The sequence below is a fragment of the Myodes glareolus genome, chromosome 4, assembly GCF_982192425.1.
Source record: "Myodes glareolus chromosome 4, mMyoGla1.1, whole genome shotgun sequence".
Taxonomy (NCBI): Eukaryota; Metazoa; Chordata; class Mammalia; order Rodentia; family Cricetidae; genus Myodes; species Myodes glareolus.
Genome location: NC_142029.1, coordinates 19,893,152 through 19,918,149, shown reverse-complemented (window position 1 = coordinate 19,918,149; position 24,998 = coordinate 19,893,152). Strand labels below are relative to the sequence as shown.

Sequence of the window (24,998 nt, the reverse complement as noted above, 5' to 3'; positions counted from 1 at the left end):
CCTGGTATTTGACCTTTTCTTGCCTCTTTTAATTAACAAGAGGCCTTTGGCTGGCATGAAACTACCTGTCAAGGCATTACACTGGCAAGGTTAATCTTGGAAAGTCCTGACCTCATGCACACACATCATGTCTCCCCCTGGCCCTTGATCCCTGTCTTTCCCACTGGGTAGACTGTCAGTAACTCTATCAAGATCATATGGGCAAGGCCAACTAGATGGCCTGGTGGGTAAAAAACTCTTAGGGAACAAGCTTAATTCCGGACCCAGAGCCCACATAAAAACCTGATGCAAGGCGTTATAGTGCACACCTTTAATCCCAGCACTCAGGCAGATTTTGGTGAGTTTGAGGTCAGTCTGGTCTACATGGTGAGTTCCAGGACAGCCAGGGCTGCAGAGAGAATCTGTCTCACAAAAACAAAACAAACAAACAAACAAAAAGAATGAATGAATGCTGGATGCAGTGGCATGTTGCTGCAATCCCAGCAGCCCTAGCCTGGAGTATACAAAGCCGAAACTACAAGAGACCTGCCTCGAGGTGGAACTTAAGAACTGACTTGCATCTCCAAACACGGTCACGTTCTCACAGAGGGCGCGAGAACTGTAATGTATGAGCTAGGGCAGTCATTCAGCCCACCCGTCCAGGAAGGAGCAGAATCAGGGCTCACAACCTGTGTCTCAGAGCCATGGTCTAGATAAGTACACTGTGACGTCTGCACAGCCAAGAATGGGCACAGGTGGTGTGAGCACCCATAGCCCAGGCAGAGGCTTAGCAGGCTGCTCTCAGGCCAGAACAGCAGTGCCTCCTGCTCTAGCCCCAGTGGAGGGAGGAGGTCGCTGTTGAGATGAACAGTGGAGACAAGGCAAGCCAGACAGATGGGGAGAAGCTCTGGACAGAAGCAGTTGCTTCTAGAGGAAGGGAGGTGACAGGATAAGGGACAAAGGGTACTAGAGTATGGACCTGGGTGGAAGAGCAGCTGCAAGGGCTGCCCTGGGTCAGGCGGAACAAGCCAGGTGTAGAGGTCCTGATAGCCGTGGCCACAGCCCTGGGGTATCTTGCTTTTAAGATATGGCTCAGACCTTTCATTCCAGCACTTGGGAGGGAAAAGCAGGCCCGCCTCTGTGAACTGGAGGTCAGCCTGGTCTACGTAGTAAGTTCCAGAACAGCCAGGGCTATGTAGAGAGACCCTGTCCAAACAAACAAACAAAACTAAAAACATCTTTGAAAAGACAGTTTTACTCTACAGCATGGGCTGGCCTGGAACTCCTACGGCTGCCTCCTGGGTAGCTAGGGTTACAGGTGTGACGTCACTCCCTATGATCATTTTGTTTTTATCTATTAAACACAATTTATGTATTCTTTCAAAGGGTATGATTCAAGGGATATTCAAAGGATCTTGTGACCATTACAGAGTCCATTTTAAAATACTTCAGGGTTGGGAAGAGGTTCGCTGGCTTAAAAGCACTTGCCATACAAATGTGAGGCCCTGAGTTCAAATCTCCAGAATCCATACAAAAATAGCTGGACATAGCCTGCATTGGTCTAAAATCCCAGCACTCTCAGGGAGTACAGAGGCCAGCTAGCCTGGCAAATCAGAGACTCTGTTTCACACAAAGTGGGATGTGAAATAAACAAGCTAACACACACACACACACACACACACACACACACACACACACACACACAGCCTCACACAAGGCACTACCATGCAGCCCCTGACAAAAAGAGGCAGCTGGGAATACTGGGACATGGACAGAGAATTAAGCAAATACCCAGAACCGCAAACAGATGTCTGAGGAATGTGATGCTTCACCGAGTGTATGGTGTGGTGCTGCCCTGTTTAACCACAGAAATGCGCGTCATACAGCACGCTTCCTCAGAACAGCACCGCGGCAGCGGAGACTGTAAGAGTTTTCTTTTCACTCCAGGAAGAGAACAACAGCAGCAACAAAACAAAACAAAAGACGTTGACTGAAGTCACCAAGGAGGGTGAACACATCTTACTTTACACCATTTCAACATAAATATATTATCTTTAAAACGAAAGCCCTGGAAACTCTCTGAGGAGGTTCACTTTTCTCTCCTCTCCTCTCCTCTCTTTTTTATTTTCAAGATGTGATCTCAACATGTGCCCCCAACATGTGCCCCAAACTGGCCCCATCATCTATCAGGTGCTGGGGTTATAGGTGGACACTGCCAGACCCAGCTTTGTGTGTGTGTGTGTGTGTGTGTGTGTGTGTGTGTGTGTGGTGCACATGGATGCATATTCATTTGAGTTCTGCTGCACACACCCACAGCTTGGGTGTGGAGGTCAGAGGACAATGTCAGGTATGGTTCCTCAGGTGTCATGCACCTGCATATGTGCGTGTGTCACAGCATACACGTTGAAGTCAGACGACAGCATCCGAATTGGTCCTCACCTTTCAGCTTCTATGAGACAGGGACTGTTTGCTCTTGCATACACCCATTTAGCCTGCCCGCAGAGCTTCTGGGGATTCGCCCATCTCTGCTCCCCACCTCACCATAGGCGCCAGGGTTACAAACACTGTACTGTTGTATCCAGCTTTACATGGGTTCTGGGGACCAGCACACAGGCCTTCACATTTGAGGGGTAAGTGTTTTTACCCACGAAGTTATCTCCCCAGCCCCACATCCAGCTTTCTGTTTTTTGTTTGTTGGTTGGTGCTGTTGTTTGTTTGTTTGTTATTTTTAATTAAACAGCAACAAAATCCTCATCTGGGAAGAAGCCTTTGCAGAGCAAGCCTGGCTGCAGGAGCATCGAGCTGTCCCTTTGCCCCAGGAAAGTGGTGCTGCTCCTCATTGTTATCAGACAGAAGGCCCAAGGTTCCTGCCCCAGTCCTGCTGTGAGGGCAAGGGAATCTTTGACCTGCCAGTCCTCACCATCTGTGACAGCCCTGCAGCCACCCTGACTACCTGGCAGGCCCCTATCCCTGCTCTGCATGTTTCCTGCATGCCAGAGCCTCTGAGATGCCCAGTAAAACTGCAGGGTCTCCGCCATTGCAAAGAGGCCGCCCTCAGCGTATGTAAGCATCACATGACCTAAATCCCAGGGTAGTAAAGCAGTCATTAGAGACAGAGAGAGGTGGATGTGGGCAGAGAGACTGCCTTGCCTGGGGAGCTCCCGGGCAGACAGTCCTGCCACATCGGGACACAGAGAGTTACCTTGCTTCTGTAGGAGGACCTGCAAGCGATTCTCACAGCTGGGAGGAGAGGGCAGTGTCCCAGCCAACAGAGGCATGGCAGAGCATGTTCCTATGAAGGGTTGAGCACAGTGGCCCAGGTTGGCAGCAGGAGTGATAAAAAACACCCTCGAAGGTTCTCAGGGGGCTGGGATGGAATGGGCCTGAGCAGTAGGGCCCACTCCCTGGGCAGGGTTCCAAGACCCTCTGGGTACCACCCCCAGAGCCGCCAAGCCCTAGCTTGCCACGGGTTTCACGTCTCCCTTGGCTCTGCTCCACCCCCTGAGCTCATGCCGGGGCCCACAGGCTTCTGTCTTAGGACATCAGTCTGTGCCTTGCCTACAGACAGCCACAGTCTCAGCATTGTCCCCGTTTAGGGAAATGATGTTTGGGGACTTGGTCAATCAATTAAGACGTGGGGGTCTTAATCAATCAAGGCAGAAGGGATGGACCCACATCCTGGATCTGACCTTCTAAACATGACTGTGATTGAGAAGCTGCCCAGTGGGACCAAGGTCTGCCTTCCCCAGCCAGGTACCACTTGAAGATGCAAGGCCTGAGAGGGAAGGAGACCTGTCCGATGTCACACAACCACTGAGAGGCTAGATCAGGGCTCGATCCTGAGCTCCTAAGCAGAGTTCCCCTCGGGTCCCTGAAGTGAGAGATTCTGGAAGGCAGCCTCACCTCTCCATCAGCCTTATAAGAGACCGCCCTCCAGTCAGAGGTAAGGTTCTTACTGAAATCTAGACCAGAGGGCCAGGGTGGTGAACATAGAGCTCCTGAGGGATCATAGTGTTTTCCACACCGCCGTAGCGATGCCGGCTTACAAAGTCCTTTCCCACCAAAAGCACAGGCCCTCAGATGGTAAACCAAATGCCAGGATGGTTAGAGTAGGAAAAGGTGGTGGGCAAGCAGAGACCTGACAGGTACAGAGGGTCCCAAGCAGGGTGGACATAGCTGTTGGAATCTGAGGGAGGCCGGTGCTCCACAGATGTCTCAAGCTAGTACTGGGGACAGGATGGCTTAGTTGGTAAAGTTTCTGTCCTAAAGGAGGATCCCCAGCAGGCACATGGCAGAGTTCATCTTTAACCCAAGTACTGGCTTGTGGAAAAGAGTGGAGACAGCTGAATTCCAGGACTTCCCTGGCCAGAGAGTCTGTTCAGTCAGTGCACTGTAGGTTTACTGGGAGACGCTGTCAAAGAAAAAAAAGAAGAAAAAAGTGATTAGAAAGACACTTAATATTGACCTCTGGCCTCCACATCTGCATTCATGCATGCATGTACCCGCAGGTACGCGCGCACACACACACACACACACACACACACACACACACATGCACACATGTGTTAGTGCAACTACTAGGCCCCTCAGCCAGTTTCCCCTGAGTCATTCTGGTGCTCCAGGCTCCAAGACAGATTCCAATCCAGGTTCTTAATCCTGAAATGCCCACAGTGGAAACAGCCCAGTAAATGCAGCAGGGCTGACCTGCAGCCCCAGAAATGCTCCCTGAAGCAGGAAGGTCCTGAGGGGGTACCAGGAAAGCACGCAAACAGAGAGATTGAATAAACAGTTTACACAGTGCACGGTTGGAGCTCTGAGTCAGGCAGCCTGCAGCCCTGCCTGAGGCCTCTCTGCCCAGAACATAGCCCAGGGGCATGAGCTGCTGTAGAAGGGACACTCCATCATGTGGTAGTGAGGGGGGAGTAGGGAGTCCTCCTCGTAGGAAGGTAAAGAACCAGAGGTAAGTTGCAGACAGGGACTCCTCAGAAATCAACCCTTCTACTTCCAACTTCCCAACAGCAGGTTGGAAAGGAGACCTGCCTCCCAGAGAGGAGTTTGACTCTCAGAGAGCTGTGTGGGCAAGTGGCCCAAGATGCGGACCATAGGTGACATCAACGAGCTCTCCACCTACAGCCAGTGGGGAGGAGGGGAATCCAGCTGGGACACAAGCCTGTCCATCACCTGGGTGAATGCTGGGCCAGGCTCCTGCAAGTAGAAGGTATCCTGGCCAGACTCTCTATGGCAACCACAAAGCCACTGAGACCACCCTGTGGGACCCACACTTACTATAGTTCACGAAGGCTTCATTCAGGTCTATAGCCATGGAAAGAAGAAAATCCCCATGCTCGTGGGACTTGTGTCTGTGTAGAGTGTTGACTGAGGTTTTCTGTCCCACCTGGTCCTGCAGCCGTTAAGTCCCAAAGAAATCACACAGAGGTCTACATTAGTTATAAACTGATTGGCCCATTAGCTCAGGCTTCTTCTTAACTCTTATAACTTATATTAGACCATTATTCTTGTCTATGTTAGCCACATGGCTTTTTCACATCTTGCTTGCTCTGCGGCTGGGTCACAACTGCAGACTGTGTTGCCCTCTTCCCAGCACTCTTGTTGCCCCGCCTCTACTTCTTGCCTGGCTACTGGCCAATCAGTATTTTATTTAAAAATAATACAAATGACAGGATAAAAGACCATTGTCCCACAGCAGCAGAGGACAGTTCCACTGGAAAGCAGCCTGGCACACACTTGCTGCCCCAGGCCCGTGGAGGTGGAAGTGGGAGAACCAGAAGACACAGCCCGAGCTGCCTGTGTCTCCAAACACACACAATTAGTACTTCTTACACTTTTAAAAAGGAAAGCTATCTGGCCATACACAGTCTACTAGCCAAATTCAGAAGCACAGGTTTTCTTCTTTCTGCCTACATCCACTGGTGGACCTTGCGGGATGGCGGGGGTAGGGGGGGCAACTTCTGAACATGAAGCCTAAAGTTCATGTTTGAGAACCAGGCAATCAAGTTACAAAAGCAAACTGCAAACACACTGTGTTAAGTAGCTTCACAATTCTGTGTTGGGCAGCAGTCACAGACTTCCCAGGGTGCATCTGGCCTACAGGTCACAGGCGGGATATGCCTGCTGGAGCTATAAAGGTTGACCAAGCAGCCCAAGCCCCAGGACTCTCTCCCCATCCCCAATATCAGCTTTACCGGTACTCTTTTCTGGTTCTTCCCCTATTCTGCTCACTGCTCCACTCCACCTGCCCACTGCCTCCCCACCTGCTCTCTCTGCGGGAGCTGAACTGACCCTGAGAAGCTAATGCCTATTCTCTTGTCTCTGTTTATCAAGCTGTATGGTTTGACTCCCTGAAGCTAGGTTGCCTTTGAAGTCCAGTGGGCTTCTTGTATCACTAGACAGCATCCCATTCCCTAGTCCCCAACTTTTAACAACTTGCATCTGTTGAGCACTTCTTCCCAGCACCCTGGGGACTCAGGGCTAAGCCCCCAGAAGCCTCAGCATTTTGCTCTTCCCAACAGCCCAGTTAAGAAGGAGTTTTTACAACTCCATTTCCCCCAAGAGGGGCATAGCATAGCTAAAACACTATGGCTTTGTCTGGTCTCTAGGCTCAAGCTTTTCTTCCACCTCTGCCTCCCAACCTTCCTTCCGGAAGTCCTTGGGAACATCTTCAGTCTTCCATTGCCGCTTAGAAACCCCCCCAAATTTGTCACTGGAGATAGCTGAGGTTCTATCTGTGCTTGGGAGTGCTCAGATTTTTAGATCCAGGTGGTTTGTTGCTGGAGGGAGAATTTCCGGCAAGTGTGGGAGAGCAAAGTGTTTTTCTAAGGGGACAGAGTCATCCCAGGGTCCTCACAGGCTCCCCTGCAGGAGGTCCCTTCCACTGCCCAGTGAAGCCCACTCCGTGTTTTCTCCTCATCTTGGCTCCCTTGTAAATCTGCAAGTCCTATTCATGAGCACAGGATAAGCAAGGACAGGGACATCTGGGTAGAATACAGCACCCTCTGCTCCTGCCTCCACATTCCCGTCCTGGTCCCTAGGGTGTATCTTGTTCCCTGTCATGTCTCTTGCTCCCAGCAGAGCCTCCAGGTCAGTACCCAACCTCAGAAGCAGGGTGGGCCTTGCTAGGTGAGGTGGAGGCTGCCAACAGCCAATCAGGCAGCAGTTCCCACAGGCCCCCTCCCCACAGTCTCCTAGAGGTCCCAATCTGGCTCTTGCTCCCACAGCTGCAGCCTTCTCACCTACAGCTCCCCATCTAGCTGCAGAAAGCAGAGGCCATACAACCTCACACCATAGCCCAGGACTGAAGAAGCCTGTCAGTGGTCAAGGCCCTCAGGAGCCCTGAGAGATGATTAAACTAGCCAGCAGCAGTCCATGGCCAGGGAGCCCATCCAGCTACACACATCTGAAGGAGTCCTGGGGACTTAGGGGTCCTTGATGATTGATGGGACTCATTCCGTCCCCCTGGTGTGACAACAGGCCATATGATGGCATTGCCACTTCGGAAAACAAAGACCAACTGAGGTTTCGGACTCTTTTAGATTCACTGGTAAGACAGGGAGTTTAGAGAGTAGTGCAGGGATGCGGGGGGGGGGGGAGGTGGCAGGGAGAAAAGAGAGACAAGAAAGGAAGGAGTCAGATCAGAGAGGGAGGAAGGAGAGAAGGGAAGGGGAGGAAGATGAATATGAAGGAGAGAAGCAAGAGGCAGGAAGGAGGGGGAGGAGGGAGATGAGGCAGAGAGAGGAGGCTGAGAAGTAAGGGGGGTGGGGGAGGAGGAATAGGGGAGAGGGAGTGGGGTAGAAAGGGAGGAGGAGAGGGAGTGGGGGGAGGAGGGAGAGAAGTGAAGGGAGAAGAGAAAGGAGAAGGAAGAGGGAGGAGCAGAGGGAGGAGAGAATAAAGATCAGGAAGATAGGGTGGGAGAGGGGGAGGAAAAGAGGGAGGAGTGGGAAGGAAGGAAGCTCTCCAGCCTCTTTCAGCCTCCCACCCCTCCTCTTCCAAGCAAAATATTCTGTCTTTTAAACACACACACACATGCATCCACAGGCAAACACACACACACATACACACATGCCTGTCACGTGTGCACACACACATCCTCCGCCTTTCTCCTTTTCCTCTCCGAGCAGGAGCTTTGTAACACTAGATGGCTGATCCGAAAATAACTGTTTTGCCCTCAGACAGAGGCGGTTTTTTCACAGGAGAAGCTGAGATATTTTGAAAGCCGCCCCTGAGGCGAGAAAGTTGTGCATAAGGCACTAATTGTCAGCACTCCCAAGGGCAACTGCCTGACAGGCAAGGCAGTGGACAGGCAGAGGGAGGCAGGGGGAGGCAGGAGGAGGCAGGGGGAGGCAGGGCCTCCAAGGTCCTGAGGGAGTCTACCTCCAGCATGCTCAGCCAGCCCGAGATAAAACCCAGGAGCAGGGGCGATCTTACATAACCAGAGCAGACCGAACATTTTCAGCAAATTACCCCTGTGATGAGTTCTGCCATAAAATCGCCTCGCAAGTGAATTTAGTTTTTCTTCCCTGCATGCCCAATCAATTAGCACATGAGTAATACCAAGCCCATTAGGACAAACCGATGCCGGGGGAGTTATGTCATCTGCTCTAGAAATGATTGCTTAATATGCCAGTTGGGGGCTGGGCGTGGTGGCGCATGCCTTTAAAAGCCAGCGCTCAAGAGGCAGAGGCAAACAGATCTTTGTGAGTTCAATGCCAGCCTGCTCTACATATCAAGTTCCAGGCCAGTCAGGACTATGTAGTAAGACCCGTCTCAAAGTGACAACAGATGGGTTGGCTCTGAGAAGCTCCCGATCGCACACCATCTTGTCACAATCAATACCAATGGTCTGTCTCCAACCAGAAGGCTTCTGGGCAGAGCAGGAGTCTAGAGACAGTGTGGGAGACCCAGCCTGCTGAACAACCCCAGTACCAGGGTTCACCTCCACAGTGCCCCTCTGCTCTCCGCAGTTCTTTGTTCCCTATGGCTGGCTCCAAAACCAACAGAAGCCAAAGGATAAGAGAAAAATGTCTAGAGATGGATGGGGGAGATGGGAGTGTTCTCTCTGGGCACTGTGGGAATTCGAATCCAGGAAAGAAAGGGAAATGCATGGGAGTTGCTGCCATTCCATAGTTCCTAGTTGCAGAGGAGGCCATTACAGAGGGCAACTGGAGACTTGTGCAAGATTGAAGAGTCCAGAGATGAGCACATTTGTGTTCAATAAGAGTGTGTGAGTGAGACAGTACATTTGGGGGTACACTATTATATGTAGGTATGAACAGGACAAGAAACTGTACCCCTGAGCATAGTTTGTGTCTTAGTTAGAGTTTCTATTGTTGTCAAGAGACACCATGACCATGGCAACTCTTATAAAGGAAAACACTTTATTGGGGCTGGCTTACCGTTTCAGAAGTTTAGTCCATTATCTCTATGGCAGTATGCAGGCTGACATGGTGCTGGAAAAGGAGCTGAGAGTTCTACATCTTGACCCACAGGGAAAAAAAGCAGACTGTGTCCCACACTGGACATTGCTTGAACATATATGAGACTCCAAAGCCTACTCCCATAGTGACATACTTAAGCCACATCTACTCTAACAAGCCACACCTCCTAATAGTGACATTCTCTAAGGGCCAAGCATTCAAATACATGAATCTATGGAGGCTGTAATGGTCTGTCCTGTCCCTTTAAGAGACAAGCCCCGCTCACTTCCACTTCCTCCCCTGTCTACTACCCAGGCCCCTCCCTTTCCATCTCTCTCCAAAGAGGCAGCTTCTGCCTCGCTCCCTCCTCCCCACTTCTCTCCTTCCTCCCCTCTCTCTGGTCCCCCCCCCTCTACTTTTCCCCCTTCTCCCCTTTCCCCTTCCCTTCCATAACCCACTAAATAAATATCCAACCTCACTTTGCATGGCGTGCCTATGATGCGGTTCCCTGTCTGGGGCGTGCTGCACCTCATGGCCCACAGGCCACTCAGGGAACAGCGCCATTTTACTCAAACCATAACAGAGGCCATACCTATTCAAATCACCATATTCCACTCCCTGACCCCATAGGCTTATAGTCATAATATAGTGCAAAATGCATTAGTCCAACTTAAAAAGTCCCCATAGCCTATCACAGTCTCAATACTGTTTAAAAGTCCAAAGTCAAAGTCTCTTCATGCAATTTCTTAATTGTAATCCTCTATAAAATAAAAATAAAAAACAGATCACAAACTTACAACATAAAATGACACAGGATATACATTACCATTCCAACTGTGGGGAAAGGAGCATAGTGAGGAAATACTGGACCAAAGTAAGACTGAAAACCAGGTGGTCAAACTTCATCTGATACCTGACATCTGTCCAAGCACTCTTGAGTTCTCCAACTCCTTTCAGCTTTGTTGACTGTAACACACTCCTTTCTCTTGTACTGGTTCCACTCCCTGCTAGCAGCTCTGGCATCTCCAACATTTGGGGTCTCCAAGGCAATCCAAACTTCATCTTCACAGCTTCACATGTGGCCTCTCTAGACCTTCATGCAGGTCTAGACCTTCATGCAGGTCTAGACCTTCATGCACCCCTGATACATGCCTGGCTTTAAAGACTTTTCTTAGTCTCAGAGAAAGATTCCATAACCCTTTTCTTTTATCCTTAACTCTAAAGCCAGAATGACGTGGCTGAAGCTGCCAAGTTCTGCAGCTTACTGGGGGCTGGAACAGGTCACCCTTTTGTAACATCTTGACCAGCTTTCTCTTCTCAATGATTTCCTTCACCTACTAAACTTGGACGTCCAGAAACCTGGTCGGTGGACCAAGATGGCCTTGAACTCAGAGATCCTTCTGCCTCTGCCTCCGGGTGGGATTAAAGGTGTATGCCTGGTTTTGAGCTTTTCCATAATCCCTTTTCACAATTTGAAAGCTTAGCTGGGTGGGCTCTTACCTTGAGGTCACCATCCCATTTATTCCATTTAACATTAGGCATCTTTTAAATCTGTCTATCTCCTTAAATACGGTGGATTTAGCTCATTTTCCCTCAAACTGTACATTTTGTATCTTTCCTTTCTCAGCTTGCTCCTTTTTATTCTAGATCTTTATAGAGTGAACACTAACAACCACAGGACAAGGTCTATTCAAGGCTGTTTTGAGATTTCCTCTGTCAACTCAACTAACCCAAAACTCTTCCATTTAACCTCAGGCACACATTTTGGACAAGGGGAAAAAAAAGCCACACTCCTTTGCCAAAATATCACAAGAACAGTCTCTAGGCCACAGACTAATATTTTTCTCTCCGAAACTTCTTGAGCCAGGCCCCACAGTTCAAATCACCCCCAGCACCCCTATCTTCTATGTTTCTACTAGGGCAACTCATTAAGCCTCACTTAAAGCATCCAGCTGTTTTTCTAATCCAAAATCCCAAAGCCACATTACTCCAAAGAAAAACGTGGTCAGGCCTAAAATGCTGGCATGCCCCCCAGCACCCTGCCTGAGATCCCTGGATGGTTCCCGTGTCCCAGGAGAGAGAGCAGGCATCACGGGCGCTGGGAGCAGCCAGTGTGGTGGCAAGCAGACATATGGCAGGTGGGCAGGAGACAGAGACACGGACATGTACAGTGAGATTGAAATATTTATTCAGGGGGTTATGGAGGAGAAAGGGAGGGGGCAGAGAGAGAAAGGGAGAGGGAGAAGGAGAGGGAGAGAAAGAAAGAGACAGAGAGAAAGAGAGAGAGATGGGGAGATGTGTGCAGCCCCCAGAAGAAAGCAGTAAGAATGTGTGTTCCAAGATAGTGGGGAGAGGTCAGGGGTCGCCGGGAGTGGGCGTGGCTTGCCCCTCAAAGGAACCAGAGACCAAAAGAATAACAAACACCATGACCAAAAAGTGAGTTGGGGAGGAGTTTATTCAGCTTACACTTCAACACTGCTGTTCATCACTGAAGGAAATCAGGACAAGAACTCAAGGAGGGCAGTAGCTGATGCAGAGGCCATGGACGGGTGCTGCTTACTGACTTGCTTCATATGTCTTGCTCAGCCTGCTTTCTTATACAACCCAGGACCACCAGCCCAGGGATGGCATCATTTACTATGTGTTGGGCCTACCCTCACTGACCACTAATTGAGAAAATACCTTACATCTGGATCTCATGGATCTAGCTCCTTAACTCAGGTTTCTTCCTCTGATGACTCTAGCTTGTGTCAAGTTGATACACAAAATCATCCAGGTACAGTTGGACAGAGTCAGCAGGCAGACGTGTGTGTGTGTGTGTGTGTGTGTGTGTGTGTGTGTGTGTGTGTATACATACAGGGCCGTAGATGCTGGGGTACTAATGCATGCCTGCATACAGGTGTGCACATAGGCTTTTATCACCCCCCCCCAAATGCAGCAACCCTCCAAGAATCTCTTTCTTTTTGTTCTATCATACCTTTTTTTTTTCTATTATGCTTCTGGATCAAGGAACCCAAAAATGAAAGCTAATAAACTCTCCACTAACCTGATGGGGAGAGACCGAGCCATGCTATGAGTCTCCTGAGCAGGAAGGAGGTCCATTTTGGCTCTGGAGGTAGCCCACACGAGCCCTGCCCTTCCTACTAGAAAAGCAAGCCCTTTAATTCCCCTAGGCCATAGTCGCCTCATCTGGCAAATGGAGGCAGGAGCATGCCCCAGAAGGCTGAACTGACATAGTATGCAGCAGGTACTTGACATACCAAGAGTTGGTTTCTTCAGAAGAGCTGAGAGCGATGCATACACCTGCTTCAGAAGAGCTGAGAGCGATGCACACACCTGCTTGCAGACATGTGCTCACGACGACCCCCCGGGCCTTACTGGGTTGAATTCTGGCAGGTGGAGAGAACCTGGATGTGACTTGCATGAAAGGTCAAGTTCGCTGTCACTTTGGTTGATCAGGACTTTGGCCAGGTCCCCCCACCAATCCCGGCTACCAGGTTAGCATACAGTCTCATGGCCTTCCCCACCCACTGGGCCAGGCCCCATCTCTGTATCTGCCTCGTGTCTTGGAAAGAAAACAATTTCCACCCAGGGTTCCCATCTGGTTAGAGAGATCTAGAGGGACTCAGAGCTACACCCTGCTGAAAACGTCTGCCCAGTGACCAATCGGAAATTATTTCTCCCTCTTGGTATTTGGTACTTCACTCCTGAGAACACCAGTCACTTCCAAGGTCACATGGGCAGGAAGTCTAGGTTGTTGGTTCCAAAACCTGGAGTGTGAACCCTCTATAACCTTACTCAAGCCCCTGAAGATGGAGTCTGCTTTCTGTGTCACACATTATCGAACAAATGGAAGGACACAGGGCCTTCGAGGAAAAGTAAGCAATGATGCCAAGCATGCCCGTGATGACCTGGGAGCTGTAGACAGGCATCACCTTGCTTACTTTTGCATCAGACAACATGATTTCCTTCTTCTGAAAAATGACTCAGACTTATCAAAGAATGTTTATATTTGATTTCCAGTTGCCTAATTTCTTCCTGGTTTTGAGTGCTAACCACAAGGAAAAGGTGACGTCATTCATTAGTGACCCACGCCCACGATCTCAGGCCTTGAGCTCCTTTTCAGCCCAATGAGACACCTAGTTGAAGGTCACTTGCCTAGTGAGGAGCTTTGGAGGCATGTTTGGGCTTTAGTGTGGAAAGTAAAAAAGCCTGAGTTTTGAGTCCTACTTTGCCCTGAAATGTTATGAGCCACTGAACTCCCAGGACCTTGATTTACTCAACTCTAAGGCAGTCATATTGCCAGCCTCCTAACTAGGACACAAAATCCTTCCAAGAGAAGAATCCACCCTTAACCCAGGCTTGCAGCATAGCAGACTTCTAGAACTTTAAGGAGGTCGGAGAGATAGTTCAATAGCTAAAAATGGATCTTGCTCTTCCAGAAAACCCAAATTCAATTCCTAGCACCCACTTTGGATGGTTCACAACCACCTGGAACTCCAGCTCTGGAATGCCTGACGCTCTCTTCTGGCTTCTGAGGGCACTGCACTCATGAGCACATACCTCACACACACACACACACACACACACATACAGATAAAATAAAAATAAATGTTTAAAAATAACTTTAAGAAGAAAAATGAACCTCTTGCTTTTTTTAAAGCATTTTCATCATCATTGTCTTTATTATTATCATTTGAACATGGGTTCTCAGGCACACTGGGCAAGCACTCTATCATTGAACTATAGGCTCACTCTCTTGAGTCTTAATCCTGATCAACAACCTGCTCACTGCTGAATCTCAAACCAGCCATTTCCCGAGCTGCCTCTCCATCAGAAAGACCAAACCTACCCTAGGATACAGGAATTAAATTAGCAAGCTAGCAAGCGGGGGGGGGGGGGGGGGGTTGCTCAGTGACTTTCCCTCCCTTTCCGGAAGCCCTACCTACCACAAGTGATGTGAGCTGATGGTGGGAAAGCTCTTGTGGTAGCCGGTCTCCAGGATGGTCCCCTCACCTGCTGGAACCGACCTCATGCCGTCATCCTCACCCACAGAGCAGCCTGACTTTTGGAAATGAAGGTTTGAAAGAACACAGGGGTGACTTCTAAGGGTAACTCACACGGGGAATAGCTGCTTTATCTCCGTTCTCTACATCAGTGGTTGTGGAGAAGCCATTCGCCGTGTTGTAAGAATACTCAAGCTGTCCGAAGAGCTATTCCATGTGACACAGGACTGAGTTCTTCTGCCAGGGCCAACATCTGACAGCTGTGTAAAACCCAACTTAGGTATATCCGGTGGCTCGGTTAAACCTCAGAGAATTGAAGCCTGCGTGACATCTGGATGCCACACTCTTGGGACACCCTGGTCGGCTCAGCTACTCTTGACTGACACCATGGGCCACTTTCAACACAGGTCACTGAAGAAAATGCTGCCCACGCCACACAGGTAGACAAGTCTCACACCCAGATGTGACACAATGCTGGGAACCCCGTGCTGTCGCTCCGTGCTGTTCTGTGGTGCTGGGAATTGAACCCAGGGCTATGTTAATGATAGGCAGACAAGGACGGTGAACTTCATCTCCAGCCCTTGCTTGTTGCTTTAAGCTTCTATGCCTTGGGGATAACTTGGTACCCAGTGATAGGTACTCATGCCAATGCAACCTCTGCCCTTTCAAACCTTCTTTTAGAGGAAAGAAAAACATGTAGACCGATGGCAACGATAGGCAAGGGGTGGCCAGAAACCAGTGTCCCCACGCTTTGTGCAGGGGACAGGTCAACTGTGTTATCGCTGTTTGCAGGGGCCTGGTGGTGGAGAAGCTGCTCTGAAAAGCAGACTCCATGTGAAGAGTTGTGATTAAGCAGAGGGTGGTGTGATACCCAGGCCTTGTGGAAAGAGCAAGTGTGTTCGAGTGCCAGCCCGCTTCCAATGGGCACAGTCTAGCCTGGGGTGTGGGTAGGCTGCACATTGACCTGGCACAAGGAAACACAAAGACCCAGGGTTCCTGCTTTACTGGGTTTTTTTAAGAGGAGGAAATGGGCTCTTTTGCTCTCCTAACGGCCCGGCTGCTCTCTGATTTTCACAGGTAATGGGGCAGGAAATTGCCCACAGTGAATGAGCGAGACCTGTTACCTGTGGGTGGAAATGGGTAATGAGAATTTAAACCCAGGCACATCACCGGATCACATTAGGGAGCCAGCTAGCAAAAATGATTAGGAGGGTTTTAATATGCGCCGATTGGATGGATATCCATCCCTGCAGCGACCTCAGGCTCATTAGCCTAGCAGCCCTGCACAGGCAATCAGTCATTTGTGCTTGCGCAGTGGCCTCCGTCCCAGAACTCTTGAGGGGTGTCCAAGACCTGAAGATGGGAAAGAATTCAAATACTGTTTGTCTCTGTTCAGCTCTCCTTGAGTACAGTTCGGATGACCTGTCAGACCTGCCCTTTCTACCAGGTCTAACCGTCCCGCCTTTCTGAGAAAATCAGCCTAGGTGTAAGCCAATGGTCACTGTACCCCTCCATTCCTCTTTCTCCACTATTAGGGGTTGATGCATTCCCTTGCATAGGGCGCTGGACCTACAGTCAGGGCTCAGGTCCTGGAGCCGGCACTACTTACTCCCTGTGGACGGACTGGTTTTCCAGGCACGTCTCTTCCAAGACCTCCTATGTGGCGGTCTCCTCGGGGTCAGTTCTCTTCTGGTCCTCTGTCCACCACCTGTGAAACTTCCCCACATGTCTCAGAGTGAGCTCCTTGTGGCGCTTTGGGTTGCCAACTTGACACAATCTGGAATCGCCCCGGAGCCAGACCTCTGAGCACATGGGTGGGGGTATCTTGATTGAGCTGAGGTGGGAAGATCACCCACTATGGGCGGCACAGTCCTCTGACTGGGATCCTGGCCTACGTGATGAATCAGCGGTACGCATTCATCCGCTCTCTGTTTCCTGGTTGGAAATGGGGTGTGACCAGCTCCTGGCAGCTTGACGTCATCCTTGACCTATGAGCTAAAACAAACCCTCTCTTCAGTTGCTTTGTAAGAGTATTTTTTTTCTTTGCAATGGTAGCTCGCTGCCTTCTCTAGTTTTATGTTCCTTTGGGTGCTTATCTCTCCAGTCAATGATAGTATCTTGTTTCTTTGAAAACGCTTAGTCCAAGATTTTTTTTCTAAGGCAAAGAAAAATGAAAAGGCAAAGAGAAGGCTGGAGAGAGGACTCAGTTGGCGATGTGCTTGCTATGTGAGCATGAGCGTCTGAGTTTGATACCCAGAGCACAAGTTTTTAAGAAGTCTGGTGTAGCCGGGTGGTGGTGGCACACACCTTTAATCCCAGCACTGCGCAGGCAGAGGCAGGCGGATCTCTGTGAGTTCGAGGTTACAAAGTGAATTCCAGGACAGCCAGAGCTACACAGAGAAACCCTGTCTCGATAAAACAAAACAACAACAACAAAACGAAACAAAAAGTCTGGTGTGGTGGCATGAGTTTGTAATTTCTGAGCTGGGGAATGAGGGAACAGAGACGAGCAAGTCCCAGGGACTGTATTCCTAGGGTAGCTCTGAGTCAATGGGAGATCCTGGCTCAGAGAACAAGGCAATGGCTCCTGAGGAACAGCCGAAATTGTCCTATAGTCTCCAGTGTATGTACATGAAAAGAAGAAGGAAGGGGGGGAGGGAGGGAGAAAGGGAAGGAGGAAGAGAGGGAGGGAGGGAGGGAGGGAGAGAGAAAAGAAGGAAGGAAGGAAGAAGAAAGGGAGGGAAGGAGGGAGGGAAGGAAGGAAGGGGCTTGATCCATGGCTAATCATGGTCCCTGCCTGGATTAGACCAGCCTTGGGATGCCTTTCCACAGCCTCTTCATTCATTTCTTTAGACCCTGTTTTTCACACCTCATCCTTCCCTTTCAGAACCACCGGGGACTCCACTGAGCATCAAAATCCTTCCTAAAACCCCAGACTGGCAACATGGCCTCAGCTGTAGCTGCCACCAATCCTGCTCGCCCAGCTGATTCTGTCCCTCCTGTCTGTTTTGAACAACACCCTCCCAGGTGCAAGCCTGTGACACTAACCCCGCTTCATGCCAGTCCTACTTGTATCGTGGGCCACTCTCATTTCACTCTGTTTCCTGTGCCCTGATGGAGACTTCTGACAACACTGTCACCCTTGTCCCCTTGCAGTGCCCGGAGTGTGCCTTGTTCTGCAACAGCGACTAAGGCAGGGTTCCTACCCTTCAGGTTTTCCTTGAGGAATATTCTAGTAACTTTGTAGTCACAGAATTTAGAGATAAAAGAGCCCAGCAGCCTCTGTCCAGTTCTCCAGGTGAAGAACCAAGCTGTGTCCTCCCAACATCTTCACAAAGCCACACCAAAGGCGAGAAGCAATACTTGCTGCGTTCTGGGTCTGCGATATTCCAGACCAAAACCATCCTAAAACATCATTAGCTATTGTATCAGCACAGCTGGGGTTGGGTCTAAACACAGTCATTCATTTGCTGTTGGACTTTGGACAAATCATTTAACCAAGTACACTCAGGTATTCATTTAACTGACTCTCTCTCTCTCTCTCTCTCTCTCTCTCTCTCTCTCTCTCTCTCCCTCTCTCTCTGACTTTGGTTGTCATGTGTCTTTGGTTTAGTTTTGTCTGCCGAATTGCTGCAGAGCTCTTGGCTCCAGGTCTAGACAAGAAGGAAAAAGAACAGTCTCTTATGTTTGACCCCTAAGCCCAGCAAATCCAAGCTTCCCAGTGATGTCCACTGTAAGCAGGGGTTCAGTGAAACCATTGAAGTGGCCCCCTGTGTGGGTAGAGAGAAAAGCGTGCTGGGGGAACAGTCTGTGCCTTGAGGATGGAGGACAGCGGGCTGGCCAGAAGGCCAGCCGATTTGATGATAGTCGGCAAAGTGGGCATCTCAGGCCGAAGCGGGCTGTTTGGATTAACTGGGAACTAGGTGCCCTTGCCCAAGGTAGTTGACCATCGGAGTGGATAAGGGAGGTAGTGCTTTTCCTGGCAAACAGAAACCCGCCTTAAGAGATACCAGAGGAATGCTGAATTTAGGCTTCTGTTTACCGGGTCATGGTCCTTCTGTTTAGAACATTATCACTGCCCCCCCATCCCTCCCCCTTCCTCCAACCTTGGACCTATCTGTCTTTAGCTTTTGCTTCTCATGGGCATCACCACCCAGCTGCCCTTACCTCCTCTGCTGCCCTTGGCTAACCAGCTCAGGTCCCGCCATCACCAGGTCAGTTTAGTTGGGGGAAAACCCAGGCTGTTTGGGCCCTTCCCCACAAGCTGGTGAAGGCTGGGGTCTCTTCCAACAGGATACCCATAGGGAACTGCAGCGCTGAGAGTCATAGGCTCTACAGCCTTGCTGAAGGCCTTGGGTTGATGAAGAAGCCGCAGAAGGCAGCATATCTGGTTGCATCCTCAAGAGGCAACTTTCCTGCCCCAATCATGGCTACAAGGAACCTCCAGACTTCCGGAAGAGATGCTTCTTGTCCCCGCCCCCACCCCCACTAATTCCCTTTGTAGCAGTATCAGCCTCAGAGGGCAACAATGTGTGTGTGTGGGGGGGGGGGGAATAGAAGATGTCCTGTCTGCTGATATAAGGAAGGCAGAAAACCGTGGACATGGGACACAAGGAGACTTGAGGCCCCTTGAAACCTAGAAGTGCTTTACTGGGGGAGGGGCCCTAGGGGAGGGGTCCTAGCACATTCCCGAGCTATTTGCAAGCTGACCCTTGGGGGCCCAGCACACTAGCTCCAAGGGTCTTTATTCTGATTAAAATGGCTGCCCATGATTAATGCATGGCGTGGAAAATTCTGGCTACATTCTGAAACAGCGCCCAGCTTCCAGAAACATGGAAGCCTATCAATTATTGATCCTCAGGCTGGAGAGGTGGCTCCTGGGAAGAAACAGCCCTGAGATCACTTCCTATGCAGAGTCCCTAAGCTCCCCTCCAACACCGAGGGCTGTGTGGGGCAGACCAGTGCCGGCTGCAGGCTCAGCAACACCCCCCAGGGTTTACTTCCTGTGCACCTCGTAAGAGTCAGATCCCTAGCTAGAAACCTGCCTGAAGCCAAATGAACATTTTTATTCTTAATGGCACTGTCATTCACTAAAAGGAGCCCCCACCAAGCAGGTGACCTCCCTAATGGAGGCCCCTCATTAAATCCCCATTGTAACTCTGCCCAAGCTTTGAGACCGAGAAAAACTGGGTGCTGAAAAGGGAGCACACCACCCTAGCCTTATTTGTGACGCAGAGTGTTTTATGTATACGAGAAGCTGGCCATAATTTGCTTATAAATAATTGACTTCTCCTAGATTGAAATCTCTAGAGGGCTCTGGATGTATTCACAAGCCGGCGCTTCTGCCCACAAAGTGCATTAGGCCCTTTCAAACCTGTCTTATCTCAGCCCCCAACGTAAGAAGAGTGATTTTTTCCCCCTTCATCCCCTGTAATAACCTTCAACTAACCTTTAAACCGGAGTGAATAATTTAAATCTTATTTTCATATCAATGGAGGAGTCAAGCCAAGCAATTATCTTTTATCTGTGTACTCTGTCGTCAGGGCGGCAGGCATAATCAAGTTTTCCCCAGCGAGCCAGATGAGAGCGAAGACTGAGGAAGTGAGTGATGTTATCTGAAGACATTAACGCAACAATGAATTATTCAATAATGAGTACAAGGTCTGTCATAACACACAGGCACACACACACACACAGGCACACACACACACACAGGCACACACACAGGCACACACACACACACACACACACACACACACACACACACACTCAGGGAGCTGTACATCTGCTGAGTGTTTCAGGCAGGCCAGGGCTGGCAGTCTGGGGGAAGAAGTGGCAGTTGGAGGTCTGGGCTAAGCTTGACAAATCGGCTGATGATCTGCTCAATTAGGGCAGAGAGCAGGTGTGCCAGGCGAGTGTGTGGGGCAGGAGGGCTGTGTGGTGGGCCAAACAACACGGGGAGGGAAAGACACCTAATTCTTGTAATAGTCATTTAGAGTGGCTCAGTCTATTTTTTTTTTTCAAAAGGGGTGGGCGAGCAAGGAGAGATTTTTTAAAAAAAAATAATAAAAAGCAAGGGAAGGTTGAAATTCCCCATGGTGCTCATTAAAATTCTACCGCATGTGATTCTTCCCTGGGTCCCCCTGGACTGCCCGTGATCATTTTTATTAATTCATAAAATATCGCACCAGAGATTGAGGCTGATGATTACTGGAACCGACAGAGGAGCTGCTGCGTTTTCTATCCGATCTCACAGAGTGAAATCCACCCTCCTACCGGGCAGCCAAGCTGGGCTGGGAGAGGCAGGCCAAGGGACCCATTTCTCTGTGGCTGCTTGTCATCAGACCGGCGCCCCTGTCGAGACACCCAGTGGCTTCAGCAGATACTTCCAGCCCTTGTCACTCAGATATGGGGAAAGTCTTCCTTGAGACAGAGTGTCTTTAGCCTCCCTGGGATGTGCGCTGTGTGGCAGCCTTGAGAAACAGTCAGGGGTCCCCCGGAAGTTCAAGGCCTGGCTGGGCAGGTGCCACAGCTTTGGAATCAGGGCTCCTCGACACATCCAGTCTCTTCTGGAAACGTCCGTGTTCTCATCTCTCGTCTTCCCAGAAATAATCCATCCAGTGGCCACAGACTGACTCCATCTCAGGCTACCTGTGTTGCACTGTCAGGTGGGAAGTGAAGACAGTTGTCAAGGTCCCCAGGCCTGCGGGGCCAGGCTCCTGGTGAAAGAGCAGTCGAATTCTTCATTCAGTTGATGACCTGGTCCTCATAGTGCCCCTGTGACTGTCTTCTTCCCGCTAGTCTCTCTCTCTCTCTCTCTCTCTCTCTCTCTCTCGTGTGTGTGTGTGTGTGTGTGTGTCTGTCTGTCTGTCTGTCTGTTTCTGTGGTGAATGTGAGGTAGTCTACAGGTATGCATCTGTCTATAAAGGTACACCTGAGAACACAAGCAGGTATATGCAGAGGCCAGAGGACACTGTTGGACATTTCCTACTTACAGGACAACTGTCCACCTTCTTGAGACAGAGCCACTTGTTGGGACCTGAGGCTCATCAGTTAGGCAAAACTGTTTGGTCAGCAAGCTCCAGGGCTACTCCTATCTCTGCTTCCCCAGAGCTGGGATTACATCTGTGTGCTACCATGCCCAGCTTTTACATGGGTGCTGGGGATGGAAGTTGGTCCTCATGCTTGTTCAACCATCGCTTGACTGACCCAGCCTTCTCCCCAGCCTACCTCCCTTCAGTTCCTGTAGTTCTTTCTTTTTACTGACTGTAGAGTCTGCTTTTGTTTCTGTAAGACCAGAAGGTCTTTCAAACAAAAATAATCCTCAAGGCCCCACCCCAGAGATTCAGATCCCATGGATCTGGGGTGAGATACAGGCATGCTAGTAGTCAGAGGTCTCCAAGTATATCAAATACTGTGAAATGTTCAGATCTGACAGTACTGGAACCACAGCGACCCTCCCTTCCAGCCATCAGACCAGAAGTAAAAAGGAGGTAGAGCTTGGGGCTCAGCTCAACTGGGAGAGCCCTTGTCTCTCGGTGTGAAGCCCTTGGGTTCTACACAAGCACCAGAAGGCAAAGCACACCAGCATCCCCAGCTCTCAAGGTAAAGGCAGAAGGATTAGAGATGTTCAAGGCCATCCTCAGCTACATAGCAAGTAAAGGCTAGCCTGGGCTACATGAGACTCAACCTTTAAACCAAAGGTACAATGAATTATTTTAAAATATTCATGATCCTGTTTGTTCGTAGCTGAGCACAGAGTTCAGTGTAATTTCATACATCATTGAAATACTTGAGTTTTTTTTCTTTAGAAAACAACAGCGCTGTGTACAATCTGGGAAGAAAGACATCTATGTGCCAAACTCAGCATCCCTTCTCTTTTCAGCTCACAGGGACACCAGGCTTGCTCCACATGCATTTTGCATTGAGCGTTATTTGTATAGCTTCGACTGGGATCATTTGAGAACTCCAAGTTCCCAAGTCTAGAGGCAACAGACAAAGGCGGTTTTCATCGTCTAAGTTGGTTTTTAAGGGAAGACCTTGCTTCTCCCAAGAAAGCGATTTAATTTTAGACTTATTGACAGTGTGGGTTGTAAAACTGACTGGGAAACTCAGAGCCAAACTGGCAGCTTCTTTCAATAAGATTATACTGTACAAAGTATATGTGTATGTGTGTGTGTGTGTGTGTGTGTGTATACAGACACATATATATGCATATACAGTCACCTTCACCTCCCTTTTCTGCCTTAGTGTACCAGTTCATAATAGAGAAATAAAGATAAGAGATTAAGAAACAAAGACAAGAGTAACCCATTGGCTACTATTTTCCAGCTCCTAGACCAGGGGGCTATAATCTCACCTATAGGTATCAGGTAGGCCATGTGGGATTGGGCCAGGCCTGGAGTACCCCAGAGAAGCACTAGAAAAACTACCAAGTATAGGATCGCACATGCCCAGGACTTAGTTACCTTTCCGTTGCTGTGGTAAACACCTTGACCAAGGCAAATTCTAGAAGAAAGCATTTATTTGACTCATGGTGAGAGAGAATGGCAGCAAGCAGCAGGCATGGCAGTGAGAACTGGATGCTGAGCCACAAAAGCAGTCGAGCAAAGTTGGAGTATGACAAATGGAGTTCCTAAATCCTCTCCTAGTGACACACTTCCTCCTGCAAGGCCACAGCCCTTAAGCCTCCAACCAGTACAACCAGCTTAGGACCAAGAGTTCAAATACATGAACCTATGGGGGACATTCTCGTTCAGACCACCAGACCAGGTAAAGACTCAGAAAAAACCTAAGTTCAATCCCTGGGACCCAGATGGCAGAAGAAGAGAACTGTTTTCCACAAGTTGGCCTCTGATTTCCATCTCACAGCCCAAACACACACACATACACTGTGCTTGCAAACACATCTACACGTCTGCAGGCCACTTTGTGTCCCACTGCCACACTTTGTCCAGGTTGTGGAGAATGCCCAGGCCTGGCCAGGACTCGGCGATTCTGGAGCAGGCCTGGAAGGAAGCCCCTTCCCCGGGAGAGTCTGCATATATTAGCTGCCAGATCTTTTTCTCCGAACTCTCATTTTGGCATTTGTTTTCCAGCCTGGAAGAGAAGAAAAATGTTAACTTTCTGACTGAGGAGATATCTGGTGACTGAACTGTTGAGTGAGACTCCTCCTTTCTGCTTCAGAACAAACTCTGGAGTCCTGAGGTTGGTTACTTCATGCTGACGGTGGACAACAGGGAAATCGAGTCACAGGAAAAAGAGAAGTATCTGTGTGTAGATGAGACACAGGTGAGATGAGCGTTCAACACCTTAGAGTACCACGGGCACACGGTGCTCATATAGAGCTCATGTCTAAATTCCCAATTTATATTCTTCTAGCAACTCCTTGTTCCTGGGGTGGGGAGAGCAGAACAATTTTTTTTCTAAATTCGTTTCTTAAGCTCACATAGCCAGTTAGATATAGGAATTATGTCATCTCTTCCCAGTAATCCAGCACTCAGGAGGCCAAGCCAGAAGAATTGCAAGTTTAAGATTGACTTAGGATACACAGCAAGACCCTGTCTCAGAAAAACAAAACAGCAAGCAGATGGGGAGAAGGCACAGGGCTGAGTGAATACTACACAAGCATGAGGATCTGAGTTCAAATCCCCAGAAGCCATGGAAAAACCCAGGTGTGGCTGTGCATTGTTACAACCCCAACGTGTGGCAGGCAGAGCCCAGAGGACTGCTGGGGCTTGCAACCTGCCAGCCTCGCTCCAGGCTCAGCGAGAGGCTCTTCCTCAGGAGAGTAATGCCGAGGATGATGGGAGAAGGACATCTCGTGTCTCCTAACTTCCTTGAACACCCTGCACACACACACACACACACACACACACACACACACACGCAACAACAGCAAAAAATGAACTAAATATTTGAACAAACCTTGTACTAAAGAAAATATATGAAAACTTAATAACCACTTGGAAACCACATGCTCATACTCATTCGTCATGGGAGCATGCAAATTAAGATCATAATATACTCTCTTTCCCCAGTGTGGCTAAAGCTAACGAAACTGACAATGCCAAGAGTTGACAAATATATGGACCAAATAAAACTCTCCTACGTAATAATACATAATGTAATATGTACCGCATAGACATGAAAAATGGCAGGACCCTTTTTGGAAAACATTTTGACAGATTCTTATAAACCCAACAGTACACCTGTCACATGAGCCAGCCATTCTGCCATTCAGCACTTGAGAAATGAAAATATATGTTCACAAAAAGACCTCTTACAAGCATGTTCCTAACAGTTCTATTTGTAATAGGCCCCAACTGGAAACAAGCCCATTTCTTCTTACAGTTGAGTCAACAGAAGATTGTGATAAATCTATGCAATAGAATGTTTGGGAATAAAAAAGAATAAAACCCTAGTAAATGTAACAGCACTGATGAATCTCAAAAGATCATGCTGAGCAAAATTCATTTACGAAAAAAATACATACTTTATTAGTCTTTATACATTGAAGCTTGAACAGACCAAATTCTGTCACACTAGTGATGGAAATCATTGTATTAAGTCACTTTTCTCA

At 49.2% G+C, this 24,998-nt stretch overlaps 1 pseudogene; it reads left to right on the top strand.

The window, feature by feature from the left end:
- LOC148122204 (uncharacterized) overlaps positions 1-24,998 on the top strand; it is a 76,054-nt pseudogene that overhangs the window by 34,642 nt on the left and 16,414 nt on the right.